The sequence below is a fragment of the Erpetoichthys calabaricus genome, chromosome 2 (assembly GCF_900747795.2).
Source record: "Erpetoichthys calabaricus chromosome 2, fErpCal1.3, whole genome shotgun sequence".
Classification (NCBI taxonomy): Eukaryota; Metazoa; Chordata; class Cladistia; order Polypteriformes; family Polypteridae; genus Erpetoichthys; species Erpetoichthys calabaricus.
In genome coordinates, this window is record NC_041395.2 from 176,460,577 (window position 1) to 176,476,055 (window position 15,479).

The 15,479-nt window shown below is 36.1% G+C and overlaps 1 protein-coding gene across 4 annotated transcripts in view; it reads left to right on the forward strand.

Annotated features, from left to right (window-relative positions):
- The window catches only part of farp2 (FERM, RhoGEF and pleckstrin domain protein 2), a 353,551-nt gene that overhangs the window by 136,627 nt on the left and 201,445 nt on the right, over nucleotides 1-15,479 (forward strand). The window lies entirely within an intron of this gene.

Sequence of the window (15,479 nt, forward strand, 5' to 3'; positions counted from 1 at the left end):
AAAAAAGGAAACTGCAGACTGTGTACACAAATAGCACTAAAATATGAAAAGCTCTAACTTAAAATGGAAAAAGAACAAATACATTTGGTTTTAACTTTGCAATGAGAAGCATGCCTCTGTTACCTTCCTGTAAGGACTGGCCATACTTTAAGAAGGTATTAATTGGATAAGTGTGGATTTAAAATGAGACAACTTCTCACATGACAAAGAAATATGATTATACAGTAGATGTCATTGGGTTAAAGTAAATAAAATGTCTCCACTTTTGTTTAATCTAGTCATAAACATGCAAAACATTTTTCCTTTCACACCCTGATCAAGTTTAAAGGAAAAATGCCCTTTTCATAATAAAGAGAAATTTCTTGCAAGAAGCAGAATGTGCCTGATGTGCGTGAATGGAGGTTGTGTATTTCAGGAACTATAAGGGTAAAGCGTGTGATGACGCAGTGGTTAGTACTTTTGCCTGGTGATAGGAAGTAAAAGTTCAAGCAGGTATGTTTTCCTTGTTGAGTCAGCAAATTTTCTGTGACTGCGTAGCCTTTTCTGGGAATGCTGTCTTGTAGAATTGTGCCATGTGATTTCCCAATGGGTGGATTCACATTGTTGTCGCTGAATCAGTTCGCCACAGAGTTTCCATGATCTGGAGACTAGCGCTGTATGAAACTGAGCTAGATGTGCTCCTAATTTGATGAAAGTAATACCAGCTTTGCATCCTAAGAAGTTCTTTGATTGTCATGATAAGCATGAAGGTAAAGAAGTAAGTTGTTTTGATTGGCATGATAAATAAATACACATGAAGGGAAAGATGTGTTTAAGTGCATTGAACGGTGGAAAAAAAAGCACACCCTCGAGTGAGTTTATGGTACATGTGATAGAGATCTCTGTGAATGAAGTGCAATTGTAAAAGAGAATATGAGTATGAGAATATTTTTTGTTAAAAACTATGAGAATATGTGATATTTGAAAGAATGAAGCAATTGCAAAGTGTGTTGAAATGACTGCAAAAATGAGTCTGTCGTTTGTGAAGAGTTGCTTTCTCCAGTGTGCTGAATGTTGTTTAAAGAACTTCTGCTTTAGCCAAGTACACCACTTGGGCATGAACTGGGATAAAATCTAGCAAATAAATCAATCCATCTATCTATTATATAAAAAAATCTTGGGTCGAGACGGGATTATCTCAGAGAGACACTTTGACGTCACGCAAGACTAGACATTACAACCTAAGGAAGCAAGACCCATGAGACGGTGACTTTTGCACGTCACACCCTACTTACATCTAACCTCACAGTTGTTGGAGTGCTTTTGGCAGACACACTTCATGTGCTTCCAGCTCTTAAAAATGTTATACGTTCTAGATGGCACGTGAACGACTAAGCAAAGAAGAAAGAGCAGCGCATCGAAAAGAGACACGAAAGCATTGGAGAGAAAAGAAGGCAAAAAAGGATGCACAAGAGAACAATAATCTATTTGCAAATTCAGAATATAAGGAAAGTAATAATCAGCTTGGACCAAGTGGAATTGAAAACCTCTAGGTCCAATCGAGGTCAGATATAAAAGATTTCATAATGACGTTCAAAAACGTTGGCGCAATACACATGCAGAGCAGGTAAGAAATTATGAAAGTAGTCAAATTTGAAAGGCTCAAAAAAAAAAAAAAAAAAGGCGCAATACACATGCAGAGCAAGTTAAAGAATATGAAAGTAGTAAAATTCGAAAGTATCAAAAAAAAAAAAAATCGCATTAGCACAAACGGAAATTATTACTCGGTGAAATAACGAAACAGCAAAAAGAGATCGAATATATGGACATGGGTGATATGTCAGAAGTATGTAGATATTGTAAGGCTTTAAACTTTAAGTCATAGACTTGCAGATCGTCTAATTTGTCTTGCCATCAGGGAAAAGTAGTGTTGTCTCCCAATGAAGAAGTGTATCTGGCGAGAATTAAAAGATTTGTTGTTTGGTGAAAGTGAAATCCACAAACACTACAGGCAAAATATCCGAGTCTACAATAATCTTTTTCGCGTTCGCATCATTCAATGCTCAAAACGTAGATTTACACGATTCAGGACCATACGCTATGAGAATCTGTGGTCCTGCAACAATTAAAGCTACGACAAGTTTAATTTCGAAGACACCATAATTCGGGCAGGTTTATATTTACTTTCATGGAGAAGCAATGCAACATAGAATCGAAACGGTGTTCGGTCAAATCAGAGCATACATTTACATGATCGAATTTAAAAAACAGGGTTTACCTCAAATGCATTTATTGGTTACTTTGCAAAATAAATTATTAACTGCTGTTGATGTAGATCGCTTTGTCTTTGCTGAAATTCCAAACAGAGAAACCTAACCTGAATTATGGTACAAAGTTCTTAAACACGTGTGTCACGGACCACATTTAAAAGATTCAGTATGTTGGGATTCAAAAGAGAAAAAGTGTTAAAAGAAATTTCCTAAAGCGTATGTTCAATCAACAGATATGACTAAGGCTGGCTTTCCAGATTATCGCCAAAGAGATAATCGTCACGAACAACACACTTATTACGGAAAGAAAGATGGAAAAATTGTGATGATTGATAATTTAATGATTGTACCATATAACCCGTATTTGCTCAAACAATTCGATTGTTATGTTAATGTTGAGTACTGTGCATCGGAAATGAGTATTAAGTACTTCTACAAGTACATTCATAAAGAGCACGATTGAGTATGCGTAGCTTTAGCCAAAGAACAGTCTCGGGACAAAGTTCAAGCATATTTAGGTACTCAGTACATCAGTGCAATGGAAAGCGGGTGGCATTTAATAGAATTGCCAATGTACGGTCAAAGTCATTCTGTTGAATTATTAACGATTCACTTACCAGGTCAGAATATGATTCAATTTAAAGAGGGCAAAGAAGCAGAAGCTTTAAAGGTAGTGAAAAATAGAAACTCAAAATTAATGGCTTATTTTGAACTTAATAAAACAGACTTAAACAAAAAAGAGTGTGTGTATGTATGTGTGTGTGTGTGTGTGTGTGTGTGTGTGTGTGTGTGTGTGTATATAAAAAATGTGTGTGTGTGTGCGCATCTAACTAAGCAGTTACTCGGACATTAAAAAGACAAACTAATTAATGTTATATGTGGTATTTTATTTTTTATATATATATATATATATATATATTTTTTTTTTTTTTTTTTTTTTTTTTAACTATACATAGAATTTTAATTATACAGATGGATTGAAATGTAAAGTTTTACTTCTAGAGGAATAATTGTTTCCAGTCTGCATTCAGCCCCCCTCTTCACAATGGAGGGGAACAGGGGTAGGGGTTGGCGAGCAGGAGCCAGAGCCCCCTAGTAATTAAATAAATAAATAAAAGAAGACAGAGTCTGGGGTGGCAGGTGCTCTCATATGTCATTATTTGTAAGTCTGTGTCTATTAAAAGTCTATGCTTCTTTGTCAGCTGACTAATCAATAATGTGATGCAAATCCTAAAGATGGGGGACACCCCACATAATAACATAGTAATAGGGGATCATATCCAATTTTAATTGTACTAGTAATACATGTGAATATTAAAAAAAATGCTATAGCAAGTAAAATCAAAAGTGATAATAAGAATAACTTAATTGGTATTGGTAATGAATCATGTACTTAGTCAGTGAACCTGGAATGTCATTGATGAAGCAGAGAAACACATGCTGTGTTAAATAAAGATGACCGATTGACCATGCTGAATCTTAGAAATGGGAGAGGTTCGTTTCAATAAAGTATTATAAGCATAAAAGATATGTAACTTCAAAACTGTAGATGTTGGTTTTCTCCAGATTCAGCTAACCTGCTCGCAGTGCCATTTCTTAACCAGCAGGGGACGCTAGTTCCCTGGTTGGAATAAGTTCTTTTTTAATTGCAGCATCTTAAGTAATCAGAAACAATATAGATATAATATTAAAAGGCGATACCCCTCCCTTCGTGATACGGCAGTAAGAAATCACATAGGAGAAATAACTTGGCTTTCTTTAATGATGATTACACGGCATTACAGACTAAGGAAGCCATAACAAGCCTTTTTACCAAAGTGGGAGCTCGATGTATACAGTCTGCCATATTTGTCGCTGCGCTGGAAGGATTTTCAGGATCGGATGACATTATCTCCCATCCATCCATCAGCTTCAAAGGTGTTCCAGGCAATGTTCTAAGACTTTATACTCTTTCTTCATGTGCAGAACCCTAATTAGGTAAATCATGCCATTCCAAACAAGGAAAAGAAGATCCAATGTCATGCTGACTCTGTCACACAGAAATAGTACAAAGCCTATTTTCGTAGTTGTCCCTTTCTTGTCTTCTAATGCTTGCCTAGCAGCTCTAAATTATGAGCCCCTGTGTGCTAAATCTGGCCTTGTGTTAGCTATACATGTGAGAAGAAGATTTATAAAATATTTTTGTACAGTGCACAGTGACATATTAAACATATAAACTTATTACATTCAGTAGGGCAGAAAGACATAATAACCCTTTCTCACCAAAAATATCATGCAAGAGTATACAGTATTATCTGGAAAAAATGTTGTATGATCTGATGAAAACTAGAAAGACCTTGGTCTTAACACAAATAGATTTGTTTGGTGTGAAGGCAAGATATCTTATTGCTCAAAGAACCAGGGACCTATTGTACCCAGTAAATACTAGCACAAAGTGTGCCATATAGCAATCTGTTGAATTGGCAGGGCATTCATTTCACTACCTGGATTGATTAATCAAGCAATTAATGCTCATCTGACATAGTTCCCTTCATAGCAATCACACATTGGTTTTGAAAGCTGTCATGATGGTACAGTAAAATAAATGAAAAACTGAAATCTTTAGGTTTCATTTTCTGCTTGGTGCCGTTGTTTGTTTGAATTAAATATTTAATCTTTAAAAGGGCATTAGTATGTATACAAACCACTTCCTAAATGTTCATTTTTGGATTACCAGCTTAGATCAAGACCCTTAATTCCCTTTTATGTATTCCTTCACTTATACAAACATATTGCACAGCCTTCAATCATTAGCCTTAGAATCACGATTAACTTAACACTAAACTTTGGGTGTTACAGCTTGGCTGCAGTAAACACATCTGTTACATACTGTACAAAGCAAGGCCAATGTAGTATCTGCTGATCTCTTCTTCTTCACTACTGCAGCAATATTTTGGAATATGTTTTTACTATGTCTTTAGTGAATTATTATAGTTTTCATTTCAAAGTTCTGAAACAAAATGAGTCATTTACAACTAATTAAAGTGGATGCTAAAACAGTTCCAGATGAAACAGTTCCAGCTGTCATCTTATGTAATGAACCTGTTATTCCCCAACTCACTCAACTGTTTTGCTTCCCATCACATAACAAATCATCCATCCATATATCCATTTTCTAAACATACTTACCCAGAGCAGGCTGGCAGGGAAGCTGGAGCCTATCTCAGCAAGGCAATGTGAATGCACGTTAGGCATTGTAAGTCTGACTTTAGGATTCCTACTTAATGATCTGTCCGAAAAGCTGCTTCAACTGCTTTTGCGGGTGATCTTAGCCTCATTTGAGGAGGCAAGAGTGAAATGGACTGGATTGGATATGGGGATGCGGGTTTCAAGCTATATACAATCTATTCTTTGCACACACGCTTAATATGTAGCTTTGTTGGATGTATTATTCATGTCAGGGTTCTGCAGTGGAAAATATAAAACTATTCTTAACATCTCTGACATTTTTAAAATGTCATTTTTCTTTTCTGAAATATAATTTATCTGAAAATCAGTATATTAATGGGCCATAAATTACTTATATGTAAATTTCACTTTTGTGATTCAGAAAAATGTCTCAACTAGAGATTTTACAATATAATTCAATGATTATATGGTAGTGTACAATACACAATCAAGAATATTAACTTGTATTATGTATACACATTAATCTAAAGTAAAATGAACAGAAAATTGAATGAAATGAACAACTTAAGTAATATTTAATTTTAAACTTGGCACATTGGGTCAAATGAATTAAACAATCTGCACAGATTCCCAGATTGGTACATGGGTGGGTTAATGCCTCTATGCACATCGACCTTTACAGATCTATTTCTGTGTGTGTGTTTGTACATTCATTTCTTTCTGTTCATCATCTAGCATGTGCTCTGGTAGGGTAAACAAGCTGTTAGTAACCTGTCCATCTGCATTTCAAATAAGAAAAGCCTCAGAGCTGATCCCTGATATAATCCCACTTCCACCTTGAACACATCCATCATTCCTACTGCAAACCTCACCATTATCACACTTCCCTCGTACATATCCTGTACCACTCTTACATCCTTCTCCTTACATCCTTACAGATATCATGCTAAAATCAACTTTTCTTGATGTTTGGTGAAGGGATGATATTCTTATTCTATTCAAGACTTCCAACTATATGGAAGTACAAAAGCAAAAGTTTCATCATATTGATTACACATAAAGATTGTAAGCTAGAATAGAGTTTAAAAAAAGTGTTTTCACATTGTTTCCCTAAATGTCACATACAGAATTTTGAAGGAGACCAATTTAAACAGCAGGGATTAACTTAGGTTAAAAAGAAAGTAGATTGATGTAGTGTTTTATTCCAGCTATAGTAAGTATTTGAATTAATAATACAGTATCATTTGTATTTACCCAGATAACACCAGTCCTGGAATAGTGAAATTATAACAATGGAGAAATTAAATTAAACTAAAATACTTGTAGTTAATATACTGTATGTATGTATTGAAGTTGGATGATAAACAATACAGAGATAACTCTAATGTGAGCTATCATAAGCTAATTATTGTAGGAGATTTTTATTATGTATGAAAGTGTTATAGGTCATCAGTGATTTCGACTGAAATCATTTAAACCTTGGCAATAATTTCACAGTTTACTAGAGATAATAAGCATTCACATCCTTGGAGGGTTCTATACCCCTATATGAGGATAGTATTCCTTCTCATCTACAGTACAGCATAATTATTCACAAATCAGCTGTTTTATTTTATTGACAATGATCTGCCTTTTTTAAATATTCCAAATATGATGTAATCATTATCTTGGACCACAGTCTACTAATAAAAATCGCCAGTGGTAATTAAACCCATTGACCCTAGCCAACAAAAATTTTACAGTAATACAGTATATTATGGTATATTTATTGAAACTAACGTATGTCAGGAATTATATATTTGCGAAAACACTCAAGGTATACCTGAGGGAAGCACTTATTTCATATGTTTTGTACAAAACACTAAAATGAATTTCATAATTGCAGTGATCTATAAGACTGAAGAGTAAGCAGACTAATCCAGTGATGATATCTTCAAAAAATGCCCTGAATACAAGAGAAGTAGAACAACATACTCACATTTTGTAGGCTTATCACTCTTATTGTGAGCATGGAGAAAAGACCCACTAGATTTCAGCCAAACAAATACACAAAAGGAAGTGTGAAACAGTACTTAAACAATAATAAAGCAGTTTAAACCAAAATGTCTATAGACCTCAGATTTTAATGAAGAAGAATTTCCTCATAAAATACTTTCCATGCCATAACATACAATCTGCAAAAAAAGGTGAACAAGCCATTGAGACTGCTTGAATTATAAGATGCTATGAATTTGTTGTGAAGCTAGAAAGCATTGTGTCCAGATGTCTATCCAGCAGAATTTTATAACATGCTGTATGTTAAATAAGCCCCATCAATGCTAGATACATTTAACAAAGCTAAATATGATAACATGCCACCCAAAGGATATACAGTAGATACTCTTTGTGAATTTCCCCTTGGAATTAATAAAGTATCTATCTTTCTATCTACTCTTGAGTAGTTTTATTTTACTTGCCAGTTAAATTACTGAATAAGGACATTAAGGTCCTGGTGAGAATTTTTAGTTAAATTAATAGAGAAACATGTTCCCATCGATAATATGACAAGATCAGACCAACAGTAAATGCCCTCTTTCGAAACGTTTAGATTTTTTTTTTTCTGGGTATAGTATATAAATTTTCAGTGTCTAAGCTTAAAGGGGTCTTAATGTCCCTAGATGCAGACTCTACGTATCCTGGAATTGGGATATCTCATCACTATACTTCAAAAATATGAATTTGGGCCCAATATTTGTCCTTAAATTAAGTTACTGTATTACTTTGTAGAATTCTGTTGGCGTGCACATTCATAAATTCTGATTACTTAATATTAGAATGTGCAACTAGACAGGTCTTTCCACTGTCACAGTACAGATCACTAGCTGTTCATCTTTGGCAAGAATCAAGACTCAAGATTCAAAGGCAATTATGAAAGGAGCAGTGGATCAAAAGATCTCTATGCAAATCACATTTTTTTTTAATTATTTAAACATCATTGCAGACTGTGCTAAACCTGTTGGATTGCAAGATCTCTGGAAAATAAATTAATTTGACTAATAGTCACTTGCATGCTAAATTAACCTCCTTAGTGTTATATTTACAACCAGAAAAATGTGCCAAAAGATCTTTTTTCCAACAGTAAAAATGTTTTTTTTAATAGAAACATATAAATGCCCAAATGTCAGCATTAATACAGTAGGAAAGGTATTTTGTGCCCACTGCTGTGCTGATGCAGATTTAGTATATGTGATTCATGTGATATGTTTTGAAATAGTCACCAAAGCACATAGGCACTGTTTGAGCAGATGTCAAAAGATTATTTTGTAATATTTTTTTCTACTGCTTGTGCACGACAGGGTAGAATGTCGGTGCCTGGCCTGCATGATCGACATTGCCCTTTGTTGTTATTGTAGCCTACCAACCACAAGGAATAGTGACTTCCATATTCCCCTGACACAAACATTAAAAGTTTCTGCAGTTTAAACATTGATTAGACAGACATCTGTGTTGTTCTTCCACTTGATTGCAGTCATTTTTACATTTTGCCACACAGCTACTGCACCACGCTGCTGTTTGATGCGTTCAGCGACAGGAGTCACCAGGCAAATCACAGCTGTTTGATCATATAGTGTTGTATGCGTTAATGTTCCTTTGAAATATCAAGCAGTTCAGGTGAGGTGTAGAAACTGTCCTTTATTATACAGTTACTTTGGTCAAGCAAAGGGGCCACCAGTGGCAGCACAGATGATGTATCAATGCCATATTGATTGTACTTGCCATCCCACTTGGTCTGTCTACCAGTGTAAAGTATCAGATGTACCCAAAGAATGCTCTGAACACCATTTGGATGTAATGCAGTGTATCAAAAACAGTCTTCCCTTGTAACTCATGTGACTTTCATAAATACTTATGACATGATCAGGAAATTCATCCTGTTCGTATTTTTGATGATTATCTTATACACATTCCACATTTTGTATAGGTTCAGTGATGGGAGACTGGCTTCATCATATTCATCATTATTAGTGAAATGCAAGTATTTTGCAATAAGTGAAAAATGACACTCACTTATAACTTTGCCAAAAATAAAGGTCTACAACATCCGGCTTGTGGATCAGTACTGTCCCTGAACTGGTTTACCCACTGTGCCCTGCAGTACTGGGAGACTGAAAAGTAATACATGCCATCTGCAGTGACGAGCAAATGGTTTACTATGACTTTTCTGGCACTGCTCAGCATAGCAGTTCTTTTTATGTATACTATTTTCTCCTCCAGACCATCATCAACAAATCATGAAGAGTCCACTGAATCATGATCAACAGACAGGGTTACCTGTAAATAGGCAACGAGGAGGTGCAGGATTGTCAGCAGTAGTATGAACACCAAATCTCTGAAACTTAGCAGGTTAGAGTCTACCAAACAGTTGTCAACTTCACTGTCTGTGTGAACATCTGATGACCAATTCACATTGTCCTCACTATCACTCGATCTGAGCAATGATTCACCATCAGTTTGTTCTAAAATTGGCTTTAGGGCTTTTTATTTGCCTCTCATCAATATTAATGAGTTGCCATAAAATAGAAGAACACATAAAAATACTCCTGATTTTTTTTGCAGCATGATGATATTTCATCCACTCGATGGCAGCAGAATAGTTTTCAGAGAGTTATTTGCAATTGACACTTTAAAGTGGATTGTTACACATCACCCTGAGTCTGATTCAGGCTTAACATAGAATTCTTAGCCCAGGTCACACTTGGGGTTGATGCCAAGGAGGTTAAATTGAAACACTTTCTGTTATCTCAGAGTTAGTCACAAAGAAATTCAAAGAGTTATTTATATTTATTATTAAGATTAAATTTTGCAAAAGATGGAAAGCATTAAAAATGTTGTTAGGTGATCAACTCTTCGATTGCAGATATCTGAACCATGATACCATAAATAGAATTAGAAGGTATTTGACCAGCACTTGTTTGGTTAGCCTTGAAAAGGACATCTTCAGATTCCCCTTTACATGCCTTACTTTGCAGTCCAGTCGTCAGTAACTTTTGTTAATTTACTAGCAGTCTAGTTGTGTGCCACACTTTCAGGAGACATCATTAGGCAGAAATGTATTCTGTATTACTCCAGTGTGCATTAACTATTTGTTCTGGTCCTTTGTAACTTGTACAATATTATATTTATAAGCAATAAATTTGTTTGAGAATATTTTTGCTAGTAAAGAGCAGCACAGTGATTAATATTTTTTAGAATTTATAAATTAACTTCCCAGTCTCCACTTCTGTGTGACAGGAATATGTCAATGTTTCACACAAGAAATTAATTAATTTATTCATAATGTACATCCTTCATCAGTTTGTGCAAAGCTTGTTGTTTGATCAAATTATACATCATACGTAATACAGGGTGCTCTGTTCAAATTTTGCTGTTTCAAAAGAAAAGTCTGAATAAGCGTAAGCTGCTCTAATTCAGGATGTTCGTATGAAATGTACTGATTTACTTCATGAGGTAGAGGTATGTTGTGAGCAAGAATATTTTGTCCAGTAATTTAAATATTAAAATTTGTGCTTCAATTTAAATGTTTAAACTATAAATATTATCAGCTTTATTAGAAATTTGTAACATTTCACCCTTTGATAAATGATCATAGAGGGCTAGATCACTAATAAAGAAGCAAAAGTCAAAAAATGACATTCATAATCACGGATAGTCTATAAATCAGGGCTAAAACTGGAGGGCTGCAGTGGCTGCTGGTTTTCATTCTAACCCCTTTCTTAATTAGTGCCCTGTTTTTGCTGCTAATTAACTTCTTTTGAGTTAATTTTAATTGACTTTAATTGACCAAACAGAAACAAAATGTGAAGTGAATGAACCAACAGAAGACCAACTAGGTCAAATCGTCAAACTCCAACCAATTTCACTCCAACCAGTTGATCAATTTGGCGGCAATTCTTGTTGTAAATTAAACCTGTTCTTTAATTCCATGGCTTGTTGTTGCTCTCATTGTGCAATAGCATACATTTCTGAAATTGTTGATTTTTTTCTTTTCTAAGAGCACTGTTAAAATGTTTTGGAGACCTGAGCAGATCAACAGTCCCGAGACCTTCACCTTTCTTTATTTTCAGATACTGCTGGTTATGTTTGGCTCATTTTGTATCTCATTATTTTTTGGCTGCTGATTAAGGAAAAAGAAAAAATTAAGGGGTCTGAGTCTTCAAGAGGAAGTCAATTAAAATTAATTCAAAAGAAGTTAATTAACAGCAAAAACAGGATATCAATTAAAAAGGGGGTTAGACTGAAAACCTGCAGCAACTACAGCCCTCCAAGACTGGAGTTGGGAGCCCCTGGTCTAAAACGATACTTTACATACTCATGTTTGATATTTGTCATTTTTAACCTTCGGGGAGTAGTTCTTAGTGGGCTAGGATCACCAGTAAAGAATCAAATTTCAAAAATATATTTGTGATCATCAACCTCAAATAGCATTAAACGACACTACACATGCCTATATTACTGATCCAAATTTTTGATTCTTTAGGGTCAGTTGATGTGGTGCGCCCAACTTCAAGTCCTTCTGACCATTTGATTCACCCTTTATCATAGGAGGGTAATTTCATGCATAAAATATAGTAAAAAAAAAAAAAAAAAAAAACGGCCTAAAAATGAGGGATTTTCCTATCTAGAGGGCCAAAAAGCTTTACATCTTGCATAACTAGACATCTGGGCAAGTTGGTGTTCTTGGACTGGTCCAAGAACACCAACACGGTTTTCAAGAAAGGGCAGAACCGGCTTTACCTACTGAGGAGGCTCAGGTCTTTCAATGTCTGTAGGAAAATGCTGACTATGTTCTATCACTCTGTGGTAGAGAGCGTGGTGTTTTTTGCAGCTGTGTGCTAGGGCAGTGGGGTGAAGACAGCTGATGCCAACAGGCTGAACAAGCTGATTAAAAAGGCTGGTTCTGTCCTGGGTTTCGGACTGGAGAACCTGGTGGAGGTGTCTGAGAGGAGAATGCTGAAAAAGCTTCTCGGTATCATGGACAACCCCTCTCACCCCATGCACGTCTCCTTGATGGGTCATCAGAGCACACACAGCAAAAGACTCATTGCCTCCAAATGCAGAACCGAACGCCACAAGAAATCCTTTCTACCTGTGGCAATAAGACTGTATAACTCTTCCTCATTCTGTAGGTGATCTTTGTCAGAATTTTTGTCATTAGGTCTCATTCGGTTTTTTTACTTACTCATCTGTATGTTACTGAATGTTTGTTTCATCCCATCATCACATGCTGCTATCTTATTTATTCATGGCACAAACACTAAGTCACTTTTCATAATCACTTGCACTAATAATCTGTTGTTTTATTATATCTGTTATAGTTTTAGTTATAGTTGTTTGTTGCTTTGCACAAATTAGTTATACAGTTATAATACAAACTATTAGTTATAGTTATAGTTATTTGTTACTTTGTTTAGAGTTATTTTTTTATTCTGTTTGCACTATTACTTCTGATCTTTTTACTCTTTACTACCTTATCTTTATTCCTCTTGTTGCACTGAGCATGTATATGACAAAAGAATTTCCCTCGGGATAAATAAAGTTCTTATCTAATCTAATCTATCTAATCTAGTCAAGCAGTGTATCATATATGGGGATTTTCTCGTACCAGTGAGTGAGGAGGCTCTGGAAAAAAGAAACTGAAATGATTTCAATTTGTTCATAAGCACTTATTATGAACACACAAATAATGGCCATGTTACCATGGTGAATTTGTTACTGGAAATGGTTTAAAATAACACTGAATGGAATTAGATTATGCAATGATAAAGTAATTGCAATTTCCTATATTACATTAAAAGCGTGTTTAATTTATTTTAATTGGAAAAATCCTAACCTACCCATAACTCAATGGAAAAGTGACTTTGTTCTAAGCTCAGACAACTGGGCTTCTGCTCTGTTTTCTTTTGGATAGTTGAATATATATGAGGAACCCATTTTATAATGGACCTTTTATTCACATAGTTCTCCAAAAGGTGTAGGGATTAAAACTTTAAGCATCTTTGGAAATGTTTATATTGACTGTGTTGTAGATATTAGTGTAATGTAGAATTACATTTAAGGTCCATCCATCCATCCATCCATTGTCTCCCGCTTATCCGAGGTCGGGTCGCGGGGGCAGCAGCTTGAGCAGAGATGCCCAGACTTCCCTCTCCCCGGCCACTTCTTCTAGCTCTTCTGGGGGAATCCCGAGGCGTTCCCAGGCCAGTCGAGAGACATAGTCCCTCCAGCGTGTCCTGGGTCTTCCCCGGGGCCTCCTCCCGGTTAGATGTGCCCGGAACACCTCACCAGGGAGGCATCCTGATCAGATGCCCGAGCCACCTCATCTGACTCCTCTCGATGCGGAGGAGCAGCGGCTCTATTCTGAGCCCCTCCCGGATGACTGAGCTTCTCACCCTATCTTTAAGGGAAAGCCCAGACACCCTGCGGAGGAAACTCATTTCAGCCACTTGTATTCGTGATCTCGTTCTTTCGGTCACTACCCATAGCTCATGACCATAGGTGAGGGTAGGAACATAGATCGACTGGTAAATTGAGAGCTTCGCCTTGCGGCTCAGCTCCTTTTTCACCACGACAGACCGATGCAGCGCCCGCATTACTGCGGATGCCGCACCGATCCGCCTGACGATCTCACGCTCCATTCTTCCCTCACTCATGAACAAGACCCCGAGATACTTGAACTCCTCCACTTGGGGCAGGATCTTGCTACCAACACTGAGAGGGCACTCCACCCTTTTCCGGCTGAGGACCATGGTCTCGGATTTGGAGGTGCTGATTCTCATCCCAGCCGCTTCACACTCAGCTGCGAACCGATCCAGAGAGAGCTGAAGATCACGGCCTGATGAAGCAAACAGGACAACATCATCTGCAAAAAGCAGTGACTCACCAGAGCAGAGCCCACCAAACCGGACCCCCTCAACGCCCTAGCTGCGCCTAGAAATTCTGTCCATAAAAGTTATGAACAGAATCGGTGAATAATATTTATTACTTGAAAAGGTTACTACAGAGCTACCACTTAAAACATGGCAGCAATGTACACTTTTTTTTTTTTTTTCATTCCCAGTCCTTCACTCAGATAGTAAAATCCCTGAAAATACCCTGTAAATATAACAAATAACAGCTTACATATGCATCATTTAACCAAAACAAAAGAATTTGTCATTCATCCTGAATTATTAACAAATTCATACTCTTAAATCGATTGGGAAATATTTTTTAAAGGATTTAACATCAAAATTCAGCTAAGAGTTTATAGCAGTAATTCATAACTTAGAGAGCTTTAGCTTGAAAACAGGCCAGCTGAAACTAAAGCCCTTCTTAGCGCAGCACTGTGGACAGAAATCAGAACTCACCATTTTTACTTCTCTGGTAGTAATCAGATTACATTAAAAAAATCCAGAATTCTCCTGATATTCACTATTTGTAATTAGCTGCAAATACAAAAGAAATCAAGCACTGAACAAGCAAACACAAAATAAAACGAGAAATTCTGAACACAGTTTGAAAATACTGGGTTTTTGTTTGTTTGTTTGTTGTTTGTTTTTTTGACCAGTATCATTTATTATGTCGAATGTGTTTAACAGGAACAGTGCAATATTTGAATAGAAAATAAAAACACGTGGAACTTAGAAGAGCTTGAAAATTAAGCACACCACCTTGTGTGTTATGAAATTGTCAAATGATAGTGTATGCCACATGAGTGGAATCACTTTAACACCAGGCGTTTTTTTAAGTAACAAATTATTGTAGTACAGTTGATTAGCAGAAATAGGAAGTAATGTCTGACTCATTACAAATCAAAATATAATTAGCTAATCTACCTGTAATCCTAAAGTATTGCTAATTATCTGTTTCAGAAATAATATTAATGAAGATTTACTACTAATGTTTTAGTAGAGTTTTTAAAATTCTTGATTTTTTTTCCCTTTTGAGCCTTTACTGAAAGTCTGCAAAGCATAATTTGCTTGCCAGTGATTTAGGCACCAGAAAAGTCTCTCTTTAGTGTGGCTGCAGTATCTTCAACAACAA